Source organism: Rattus norvegicus, chromosome 14, assembly GCF_036323735.1.
Source record: "Rattus norvegicus strain BN/NHsdMcwi chromosome 14, GRCr8, whole genome shotgun sequence".
NCBI lineage: Eukaryota > Metazoa > Chordata > Mammalia > Rodentia > Muridae > Rattus > Rattus norvegicus.
Window position 1 is genome coordinate 86,062,792 of NC_086032.1, and position 11,318 is coordinate 86,074,109.

The 11,318-nt window shown below is 48.2% G+C and overlaps 1 long non-coding RNA gene across 1 annotated transcript; it reads left to right on the forward strand.

Annotated features, from left to right (window-relative positions):
• Positions 1–891: 891 nt before the first annotated feature.
• LOC134481781 (uncharacterized) lies at positions 892–8,948 on the forward strand. Its single transcript, XR_010057582.1, has 2 exons — positions 892–1,711; positions 8,726–8,948. It is a non-coding gene; the product is annotated as an uncharacterized LOC134481781 (long non-coding RNA).
• Positions 8,949–11,318: the final 2,370 nt, after the last annotated feature.

The window sequence follows — 11,318 nt, forward strand, 5'->3', positions numbered from 1 at the left end:
CCCACCAGGGGGAGAGACAGCACTGAGCTTTGGCTCCTGTTTTCTGGTCAACTCCCCAACAAAGCTCTTGGTTTTTTTCTTCTAAAGAACGGTGCCACGGCATTGGTTTTTATGTACTCTGGGCCCTGACTCAACAGTACATGAAGAGCGTAGACACAGAAGTTTGAAAACAGAAGATTAGGAAAGAATAGAAGAGGCAAAAGGGCTTCTGGACCTTGTAACACTTTTTTTTTTTAAGTGTTAGCATTCCTTCTAAGCTCCGCCCCACAGTTGCCGGGCAACAGCCAAGTATGCTCCACCCCACAGTTACCTGGCAACAATACCTGGTATGTCCAACACTATAAAAGGGGCTGCTTGCCCCTCCTCACTCGCTTCCTCTCTTGCTTTTGCTTTTGCCTTCCTGTTCCCACTCTCTCCCCATTCCCTTCCCCCATCTCTCTCCACGTGCTCATGGCCTTCCTCTTCTTCTCTTCTCTTCTCTTCTCTTCTCTTCTCTTCTCTTCTCTTCTCTTCTCTTCTCTTCTCTTCTCTCCTCTCCTCTCCTCTCCTCTCCTCTCCTCTCCTCTCCTCTCTCTCCTCCCCTCCCCTCCTCTCCTCTCCTCTACCCTCCTCCTCCTCCTCCTTCCTCTCTCTCTCTCTCCCTCTCTCTCCCCTTAGTACCCTCTTAACTCCCCTCCCCACACCCTGAACAAACTTTATTCTATACTATAGCATTGTGTAGCTGGTCCCTCAGGGGGAAGGGATGCCTCAGTATGGGCACACTGAGGCATCCCCTTCCCCTATACCTCACCACACACCTCCATAGAACACATCCCCCCTCACTTTATCTCTTTATAAACACATCAGTAAGAGAGGGAGGGAGGGAGGGAGGAATTATGCCTCGTGTGTTCTTGGAATAACTGGGTCACGTTATCGATAGGAGGATTTGAGGCAGGTAGTCACAGTGTGCGATGGTGTCATGTGGCTGATGGTTATATGCAGCATGGGAGAATGCAGGAGTGTTGTATGGCTGATGTCCCCCTGTGCAGTAGGTATGGTTCCAAAGGGCGACTGACAGTATATTCTGATTCTCAGGTTGCTTGGTGGTTGAATGAGATCAACGGTCTTGCCAACTTTATTGTAAGAACTGCATTAAAGGCTGTAGGCTCAGTCCACAAGCTCGTCGCCCTCCACAGAAATAAAGCTAGCAACATGAGGCAGGGGACTGAGTGGCTGCGTGCATCGTTGGAACAACGGCAGGTGCTGTTCCAGCCGCGCTGACTACAGATGGATTTGATGATTCAGACTGCCCCTTGTCCACCAACAAAAGCCTGCCGGGGAGGGTTGGACACATCATGCCTTTTGCTTTGCCCGGGTTAGCCCCTTTGTTCAGCTGAGTTAGAGGAGGAAATGCGACAAAATGTGAGGCGGGGAGATATTTTGGGGTTCTTTGCTAAAGGAGGGAGAAGAATTGCTGATCTTACGAGGAAACTTTGCTCTTTGAAGATTTTAATGCTAATTTTGCAAATTTGGAAATCTTAGCTGGTTAGGCAAAATTTCAACGGAAGTCCAAAGTTCTGGCACAGAACTGAATCCCAGCCAGCCAGGCCTCATGATCTCCCTGCACGGTTTCATGCAGCACAGTTCTCCAGGGCCTAGGAAGCTACTGGAGAGGTGATGTGTTCACCAGAAACAAGCGACCAGGGACTAAAAGAACACACTGACCTCTGAGGTGAGAGAGTAAGGACTCAAGGGTGGAGCCCTACCCTTGGAATCTAGTGAATAACTAAACCAAACAAACGAAACCTACTAACCAACCAATCAAGGCACCCAGTCACTAACCAACCAACGACCAATCAACCACTCAGAGCAAGAAACCTTCACACGTACATGTGCGTGCTCATACACGTGCAGGTGTGCACACAGAGGAAACACACGTTGCTCTAATTGCTACAGCGGTGTGACCGAATAGTGTTCCGTAGATGCATCTTCTCTCTGTCAGGATGAGCGAGAACCTCGTAACGTACAAAATGGAGACTTTCAAGTAAAGGGTGGTGGTTGAGTCTGACTTAGAAAAAGACAGAAAGGTGGCATCCATCCTAGTGGCCAGGACAGAGTCGCCGTGTGCTGCATTCATACTGAAATTAGCGACAAGAGAAATGAAAGGGGGTCAAAGCAAACAGCTAGAGGTGGCAGAAAGGACAGAGGGTGCAAGGAAGGCCAAGAGGGAGGAGAGGGATTATAAATAGCAGGACTAAAAGCCCATCGATGGAGCGAATGCACACACACACACACACACACACACACACACACACACACACACACACACTATGGAGAAACAAAACAGCTGCATAAATGAAGTCTGAGAAGCTTTTCTAGATGCTGAGCCAAAGAGAAAGGGTGAAGGGATGATGCAGACAGCCTGGGATAGGACAGAGAGCCAAACCAAATACTCACAATATTTAAAGACGCCCAGGAAAACATTTCCGGGACTCAAGATGCAAGGAGGCATGCACCTGTTCTGTTGGGGAAGGGCACATGTGGCCACAGGTGCCCTTGGGCTGCAAACCTGGGGCTTGGCTCCCTTCCACATGGAGATAGATGGCAGTCTGAGGAGGCTAGGAAGGCCAGTCTCCTTGACAGAGTCAGGAGGAATGAACGAGGTGAACCACAGACAGAGCAGCGTCCTGTCTGGGGCACTGTCACTCGAGACGATTACTGTCATTTTCTGGCTGAACATACCTCTGCCAGGTACTGCCCAGCAACATGGGGAAGCCAGTTCTGTGAAAACCACATCCTTTGTCCTGCTTGCTGCTGCCTATCCCCCTTCATGTGTAGCTTTTTCTCATCCAGCCACTTCCGGTCCTGTTCCCCTTCCACCTAGTTCCACTTCCATCCAGCTCCCTTCCCAGTCCAGACTCTGCCCCTACCACACCCCTATGCTAGGTGATCTAGAGGCTATGCCAGGCAGGAAGGCACAAGCTGCCTTCTGAGCCACCAGCCAGCAGGTGCTGCAGCGCGAAGCTGACTTGGTCTGGGTCACAGTGATAAAATTGTCGATTCCGGCACTTTTGCGAGATTCCTTGAATCAGCACATCCAGGAAGCTTTTTGCTTTGTGTGTCTCGGGGAAATGATCGGCCCCTTCCCAGTGTCTGGAAAAACTGAAAAGAAAACACAGGTGCTTTTCCTATGGTCCCCTCACCCCTGGGCATCATTCTCACTTAACCATAGCCCGCTAACACCATCATCCTACACCCATCGTTTACACTCCGGTTCACCTTTGATACTGCACATTGTGTGCATTTAAGTAAATATGGAGTACCGTGTACACTCACCCAGGATTCTCACTGTTCTATGTCTTTCCGGTTCCTTCTGCTCATCCCTCCTTCCCCTGGCTGCTGGTGACCTCTCATATTTTTTCTTCTCTCTCTAGTTTTCTCCTTTTCTAGAACGTCATAGATTTTGACTTCTAGTTTGCAGTCTTTACGGAAGGGCGTCTCTCACTTGGTAGTACACACTTAAGTTTGCTCCACGTCTCAATCACCATAGCTTAGCTTGCTTTAGTGCTGAGTAATATTCCATTGTTGGGTGCATGGCGGTGCGCTTAACCATTCACCCACCAAAGGGCGTCTTAGTTTGTGTCTTAAAGAGACATCATTTCAGGGATGGATCTCCAGAATCATCTGTGTCTTCCCCCTCTGTCTTGGGGGGCCATGACTACTGTTTGGCTCTTACAGAGTCTCACTGTGTTGTCCAGGCTAGACTGGCTTCCAACTTGTCACCTTCCTCAGCATGTCGATGTACCTAACCAATTTGCCAATTATGTGTGAAGCAGTACAGACAACCACGAACATGCCTTCGTGTGGGTATGGACTTTCTGTTCTTTTTGTAAGAAATGTCTGACCTGTCTTCTGAAGCTCAATTTTGCTTTTCCTTATGGTTTACCATCCTCACCAGCCTTGAGTGTTGTCTGTGTTCCAGACCCAGCAGTTCGAATTGGTGTGTAGCAAAGGCAGTGTATTTGAAAAAGAATACATAAATAGAGAAACGAATGAATGGATGGTACATTTCCTCTAGATGCCTATTCTCATAGGGGCGGCCCATAAGGCCGTCAACCACCCCATCCAGGGGCAGCTGCTATGCCATCTTGAGGCAAGTGTAAAGTTACCTTTCTCTAGGCAGCTGAGCTCTAAAGAACATGTTTGTCTATAGTTTGTAGGAGGAGGGAAGGGGGACTGGGATGAATGGTGGACATGGTTATTGTCCCCACCTTGTGTGCACATGGACACAGAGGTCACGCAGGCATTGGGTGGTGCAGACAGTTCAAGGATGGATCCCCAGAATCATTTATGTCTCCTCCCTCTGTCTTGGGGACCAAGATCACTGTGCTCCTGAAGCCTCCCTCGAGTTCTGTAGCCTAAGCAAGGAGTGGGCCAGAAGGCCTGCTACCCAAGGTCTAAATGGTTAATGGACTGTTTAATCCACAGAGCTGTTAGGTGAAATCAACTTCCTCCTAATGACACTGGAAAATACAATGGGAGGCCTCAGAGGCCTTCTTGGTCATCTTTTCCCATTTCTGATGCCCCAGGAACAGGCCCAGACCACAGCGAGAGGAGTTGGCCAGCTGTTTACTATGTTTATAGCAGGTTAACCTCTTGCAGTCGGAGAGCCCATGGCTGAGAGTTCGTCTGGCTTCCCAGGAGCAACTGAGATCTGTGTGCTTTCATGTTAAAAATTGGTTCCCAAATTCCCTCAGAAAAAGCTGTTAGAGGCCACCTTTGTGGCCAGGTCTGGTTCTTAAACTTCTACCTAGCATTTTTGCTTGAATGCCAGCTCTGAATGCTCTCCTGGACACCCACCCCCAGGTCCTGCCTCAGTGAAGCCAGAGGAGCAGCCTGGTCATTGAATAGAATGGGAGCTGTGCACACCATGGTGTTTGTTGTCCTGCTCCTTGGTGTGTCCCTCTCGTGAGGCTAAGAGGGGACTCTTCAGGGATTCTTTATTGGCAGCCCTCATCTGACAGAAGAGTGACTTTGGTGGGACTCAGGCCTTGGCTTTTGAGCATGCATTTTTCTTTTCTGGACATGCACTTCCTCACCCAGTGAAAAGGAACCTGGGTTTGCTGCTCTCAAAATTGTATTGTTTCTGAAGCCTCGGAGCTTCTGGGATACCTCCATTCATAACACCCCCATTTTATAGCCAGAAAGCAGAGACAGCTACAGCGAGAGACATGGAAAGAGGTTGAGACATTCAGGAGAAAGGCAATGGCACCACACAGCCTTTCATGCCCTGGCTGAGGAAACTCTGGAAATACAAAATGCTGTCTCAGGGCCAGCCAAGTCCCTGGGTCAGGGTTGGAAACAGACAGCTTGATTAATGCTTATGGGAAAAGGCTACAGTGAGACCGACGGGGGAAGTTCTTCATCTGCTGCTTGGCGGTGAGGAGTCAGGCCCAGCACGAGTGAACAGCAACCCACCCATGTGAGGAAGGCCTCTGTCAGCATTGCTGAGCTTCCATTAGTCCCAACTTCTATTACAACTGCCCAGAGAGAGGCCATCCAACGTAAGGGGTACAGAGATGGTTTGAGGGGTTCCATGGGAGAAAAGTGGGCAGGGAACCAATAAGAAAGCTGGCCAGAGGGAGGCGTGGGCTGAGGATGGAGGTGAAGGAGCAGTGCTTGTGCAGTTTGGAGATGTAGCTCTCGGAATAGTCCGTAACAAGAATGTTAGACTTTCACCTTTTAAATGCTGGCCAGCTACCCTGAGCTGCCTGGCAGCTGCATAAAAATGAGGACTTCCTTATCTGTCTTCAGAGCTTGATGGGTATTGCCATCCACTGAAGCAAAGTGAAAAACATACACAGTCCACCCCCCAACTAACAATGGTTTGAAATATTCCGTGTTAGGGTTGTCCGAAGCAATATGCATTTGGTGGAAACTGTACGTTTAGGGTCTGACTTTGGATCTCCTCCTGATCCTCTCATGATTCTAGATGGTGGCAGATACTCCCAGTCAGCCTTAAAGCCATGAGGGAACATATGGGACACCTAACAGACTATGGTGCTGCGGTGTTGGAAGATAAGGTGTGCTTGGTACATCTTCCTCTTTATGGTATTTTAAAATTGGAATGGGTTTCTTGGGACACAGCGGCAAAATCCATCTAGGAGCAAAGGCAGGTAAAAGAGGAAAGGTCTCGAAAGTACCTTCTCCAGAGGGGGAGCAGAAATGGCCTCCATGTTTGGAGCTGGCACCTCCCTGAGCTGGCCAGCTCCCAGTGCGTCCGTTTTGCTCCAAGATGAGTCTGTTTTTCTAAATGATAGAGGGGAGCAGGAAAAACGTGCTCAGAATTCTAACCATTATTCTGGGCAGAGAAGGGCTAGGAGTCTGGTCCAGCCATGCCCTGCTCCCCACTATGTGCTGTGTAGTTCTTTCAACTTGACATGAACTGGAGTCCCTTGGGAAGAGGGAACTTCCATTGAGAAATTGACTCCATCTGATTGGTCTGCGGACATGTCTATGGGACATTTCTGATTGGCAATTGATATGGGAGGGTCCATTCCACTGTGGGCGGTGCAATCCCTGTGCAGGCAGGCCTGGGCTATGTAAGAAAAGTAGTTGAGAAAGTCAAGAGAAGCCATCTAATAAGCTGTGTTGTCCTATGGTTTCTGTGTCTGCTTCTGCTTCCTGCTCTGTCTCCCCTCAGTGATGGATCATGACCTGGGAGTTGTAAGATGAAATTAACCCTCTCCTCCACAAGTTGGTTTTGGTTAATGTTTTATCACAGCCACAGAGAAGCAAACTAATACAGCCTACCCAAGAGAGACCTGGTGAGCTTTTATCAAATTGGGTTAGGCCTGGTAGGGATTCTATCGAAACCCCAGAAAACTTGTCTCCGAAAACTCATTGCCTCTCAAATCCTAGGAGACAACTATTTTTAGGGAGTGTTTTGTTTTCAAAGGCATCGCTGTTGTGAAGCCAGCTGGGGGCTCATCTAATCAAGAAGCACTTGGGGGTGTTTATGCTAATCCCCGAAGCCAACCTCCTCTATTTGGAATCAGCTCCCCACTCTTTCTCCTCCCAGCCTTTTTGGCTGTGGAAGAAGCAGGTGCATTGCACACAGGGCCACCATATACGCTGCTATCTCACTGTCTCATGGCTTTGGCATCCTTTAAATGAACCTCGTTAGAGAGCTTAGCAGCGAAGGTCTTCAAGAGAGGCTCATTCGTACCAGCCCATACATTTTACATGCTTTAACATGTGTGTGGTGCTGTGTTAGAATTGCGGCTCGCATCTGGACAGACCACAACAGGCCGGCACAGTTACACAGGAGAGAGGTTTATTTTGGGGGAAAGGACAAATGGGAGTGACAAAGAAGAAGAGGGAAAAAGGGGGCGGCGAAGGTCAGGAAGGGTCTGCCTTTTATTTGGGCTGTGACATAACCACTCGAAGGTAAGGGTGGGAGGTGGGAGAGGTGGAGCTGGGAATGTATGGTGATTGCCATGGCAACAGATTCATGGGTCCCTGTCCCCTATGAGTGCCGTCACTGTTATTGCTGGATTTGGAGGTGACCTGCAACCTAAAGCTGGTTCCTGATGCCAACATATGGAGTATTGAGTTATAGGACCTTACACCACACAGAGAGAGAGAGAGAGAGAGAGAGAGAGAGAGAGAGAGAGAGAGAGAGAGAGAGAGAGAGAGAGAGGAGAGGGAGGAAAGAGAGAGGAGAGGGAGGAGAGAGAGAGGAGAGGGAGGAAGAGAGAGAGAGGAGAGGGAGGAAAGAGAGAGAGAAAGACAGAGAGAGAGGAGAGGGAGGAGACGGAGGGGAGAGAGAGAGAGAGAGAGAGAGAGAGAGAGAGAGAGAGAGAGATCTGTTCCACATCATTCTATGCTTCTAATAAGCCTTGACCTTGGCTTTCCACTTACCAAGTCTAGTCACAGCATGTATATTTTTGTCAACTTCACGAAATGTAGAATCATCTGGGAAGAGGATCTTCAGTTGAGAAAAACGATTCCACCAGCAGTTGAGAAAATTGACTTTTAGGCAAGTCTGTTGGGCCTTTTCTCGATTAGTGATTGATATGGTAGGGCCCAGACCACTGGGTGGTACCACCCCTGGCAGGTTATCCGAGTCATATAAGAAAGCGGGCTGAGCCGAGCCACAGAGAGCAAGCTACTCAGTAAGCAACACTCCTTTACGGCTTTGGCTTAAGCCCCTGCCTCCAGGTTCCTCCCTGAGTTCTTACCTTGGTTTCCCTTGAGAATAGACTGTGATCAGGATCTACAAGCTTAATAAACCCTTTCCTCACAAAGTTGCTTTGGGTTATGGCCTTTGTCATATAGTAGAAAGCTAACCAGGACAGTTACTTTTCTTGATGTTGTGACAGAATATCTGACAAGAAGTCACTTAAAGGGCAAAGGGTTTATTTTGGCTTGGGCAGTTTAAGAAGAGATGCCTGGCGGAGCTGGCATGGTAGCAGGAACGAGAGGCACCTGGTGATAACGCATCCTCAGTCTGGAAGTGGGGAGCAGATAGGAAGTGGGGGAGACTGCATATAAACCTCAAGACCCACCCGTAGTGACCTCTCTCTGTCAGGATCCACCTCCGTAAGGTTTCACAATGTCTCAGAACTACTAGCTGGGGGACTAAGTGTTCAAATGTGAATCCATAGAATAGATCTCATCCTCAAGTCATAGCGGCATGAGTGCTAAGGTCGTTTAAAGAGAGCCTTTCTCATTCTCTGAACAGGTTCCTCATCTTCTAGACTTTCCCACACGATGTCCAACAATCCCCATTCTGCAAGAGGACTGCCAGGCCAGGTTAACCAGCATCCCTATTCCCTAATGTTGCTTTTGCTTGTTTTCTGTCTGCTGGGTACCACTCATCTCTCCTTGTATGTTTGGAACTGAGCTGAGTTTTATGCTGAAGCCCTAACGCAATAGTTTCTGAATAAAATCTGTTTATATCCCCTTAAGCTACCATTTGACTCTGGTTCTCTTCAGCAGTTGTGAGACAGACATTGCCTTCTTTGGGCAAGCTATCCTTTGTGCTTGCGAGCATGTGAGTTCCAACAGCGATTCTCCAACACCAGCTGGCAGTGCAACAACTCAGTTCAAACCTGACTCCAACTACCAAGAGGACCCCAAGTCAAAGGGCTATGCTCCAGCTTCAGATGCGAGCCACAGTGGAGTCTCTACCTCCCTTCCAGCCACCTGCAAAGCCAGACATTCCTGAATTCCCTCCCAAGTTCATCAGTTTACTAAGACCATTTACAGAGCACAAGATGAGCCTGTATGTAGGATGGCCGGACTATTACAAAGAATGCATGAGTGGCCAATGAACGGGCCGTTGTGCTAAATGTCGGTGGCACCTCAGAGGTGGACCAGTCCAGCCTCGCTGAGGTGATCACTGCATGGCAAACTATGAGAGGAAAGGTTTCTCTTGCTAATGGCTTCAGAGGTCTCCATCCAGTGGCAGCAGCTTCCACTGTGGTGAACAGGAAGCAGAGTAGAGAGCATTCTACCCCTGACCTACTGTCTCCAACTAGACCCTATGTCCCACATCCTCAGCACTTTCCAATAGTCTATTTTGACTCTTTCATTGGATGAACCCATTCATTAGGACATAGCCCTTAAGATCTAATTATCTCTGGAGAATTCACAGACGTGGATTCCCACAGTAGATCCCCACAAGCTACTGGAGGTGCTTTAATAATCCCCCACAGTGCCAGTCTAACCAAGTTAGTCTAACCAAGTATGTCAGTGTGAGGGTGTCGGATCCTGGAGTTAGGAACAGCTGGGAGTTGTCAGGTGAGTGCTGAGAATTGAACCCGGTCCTCTGGAAGAGCAGCCAATGCTCTTAACCACTGAGCCATCTCTCCAACCTCATTTACCATATATTTAAGACAGGGTCTTTCACTGGATCTGAAGCTCACTGATTTTCCTAGTCCACGAAAGTCCCTGGGACCTCCTGTCTCCACTGTCTGATGCTAAGATTACAGGCGCGTGCTTCTCCTGACTAGGTTTTATGTCAACTTGATACAGGCTTAGGGTCATCTTGGAGGAGGGAATATCAATTAAGAAAATGCCTCCATGGATTGAGTTGTAGGAAAGCCCATAGAGCATCTTCTTAATTAGTGCTTGGGAGGGGAGGGGACAGTACATGGTGGGTGGTACCGTCCCTGGTCCTGGCTTCTATGAGAAAGCAGGTAGAGGAAGTCAATAAGCAGCAGCACTTCATGGTTTCTGCACCAGCTCCTGCCTCCAGGTTCTGACTCTAATTTCATACACTCTAATCTGACCATACTGTCCCCTCCTCCCAAATCCTACTCACCCACTCATCCCTGTGGCCTCCTTCATACCCTTTATTTTTCTCTTTCTAAAAGCTAAACAAGAAAGCAAGCAAACTAACCAAACAGACAAAAACCCTAAACAAACCAACAAACAAAAATCGAGAAGTATACACGCACAGCCCACAAATATGGAAACCAAAATATACAAGCATAAAACCAGTAAGTAAAAAAAAACCAACTAACCAAACAACAACAATAACAACAACAACATCCCCCACAAACAAAGCAATAAAGCAATCTGAGGCAGAGAAAAATCTATAGAAATATCATTGAGTTCATTTTGTGGTCTACTGCTGGGCATGGGCCTGCCCCAAAGTGTGATTAATATACCCAGAGAGACGCCACTGAAGAAAACTACCTTTTCCTTCCCATGAAGCAGGGGCCGGCTGCAATAGGTTTTGGGTAGGGGTGGGAGCCGGGGTTTACTTCTTGTTTTCAATGCCAGGACCCATTCTGGCTTAAACCTGTGCTGTCCTGTGCATGCTGCGGCAGTCTCTGTGAGTTCACATGTGCATTAGTCTTGCCTTTGCTTGGAGTAAGTCATCATCTCCTTCAGGTCTCACAGTCTTTGCCTCCTCTTCCTCATGGATCTCTGAGCCCTGAGAGGAAGGTTTTGTGAAAACATCCCATTAAGGTCATGATGTTCCAAAATCTCTCACTCTGCACTTAAAAAAAAAATAAGAACATAAAATCTGTCAATTCATGACTTTACATTCCAGGGGCAAAATATCCTTCATGAATGAAAGTAATGTGAAGACAGCTCAGATGGTAGGACGTTGAAACAACTGAACATGACGGTCTGCTCCACTACGACGCTAAGGACAGCTATGCAGACAGAAGGGAAGCATGCCTAGAGGGAAACGGAGTGTCAGGAAATGAGAGAGGAGCCACCAGAACCATCACTATCTATGGAAATAGAACAGTTTTTCTCTTTAACACATTATGTATTGTTGACAAGCGTAGCACTGCGTGGCAGAGTTGCCAGCGTAC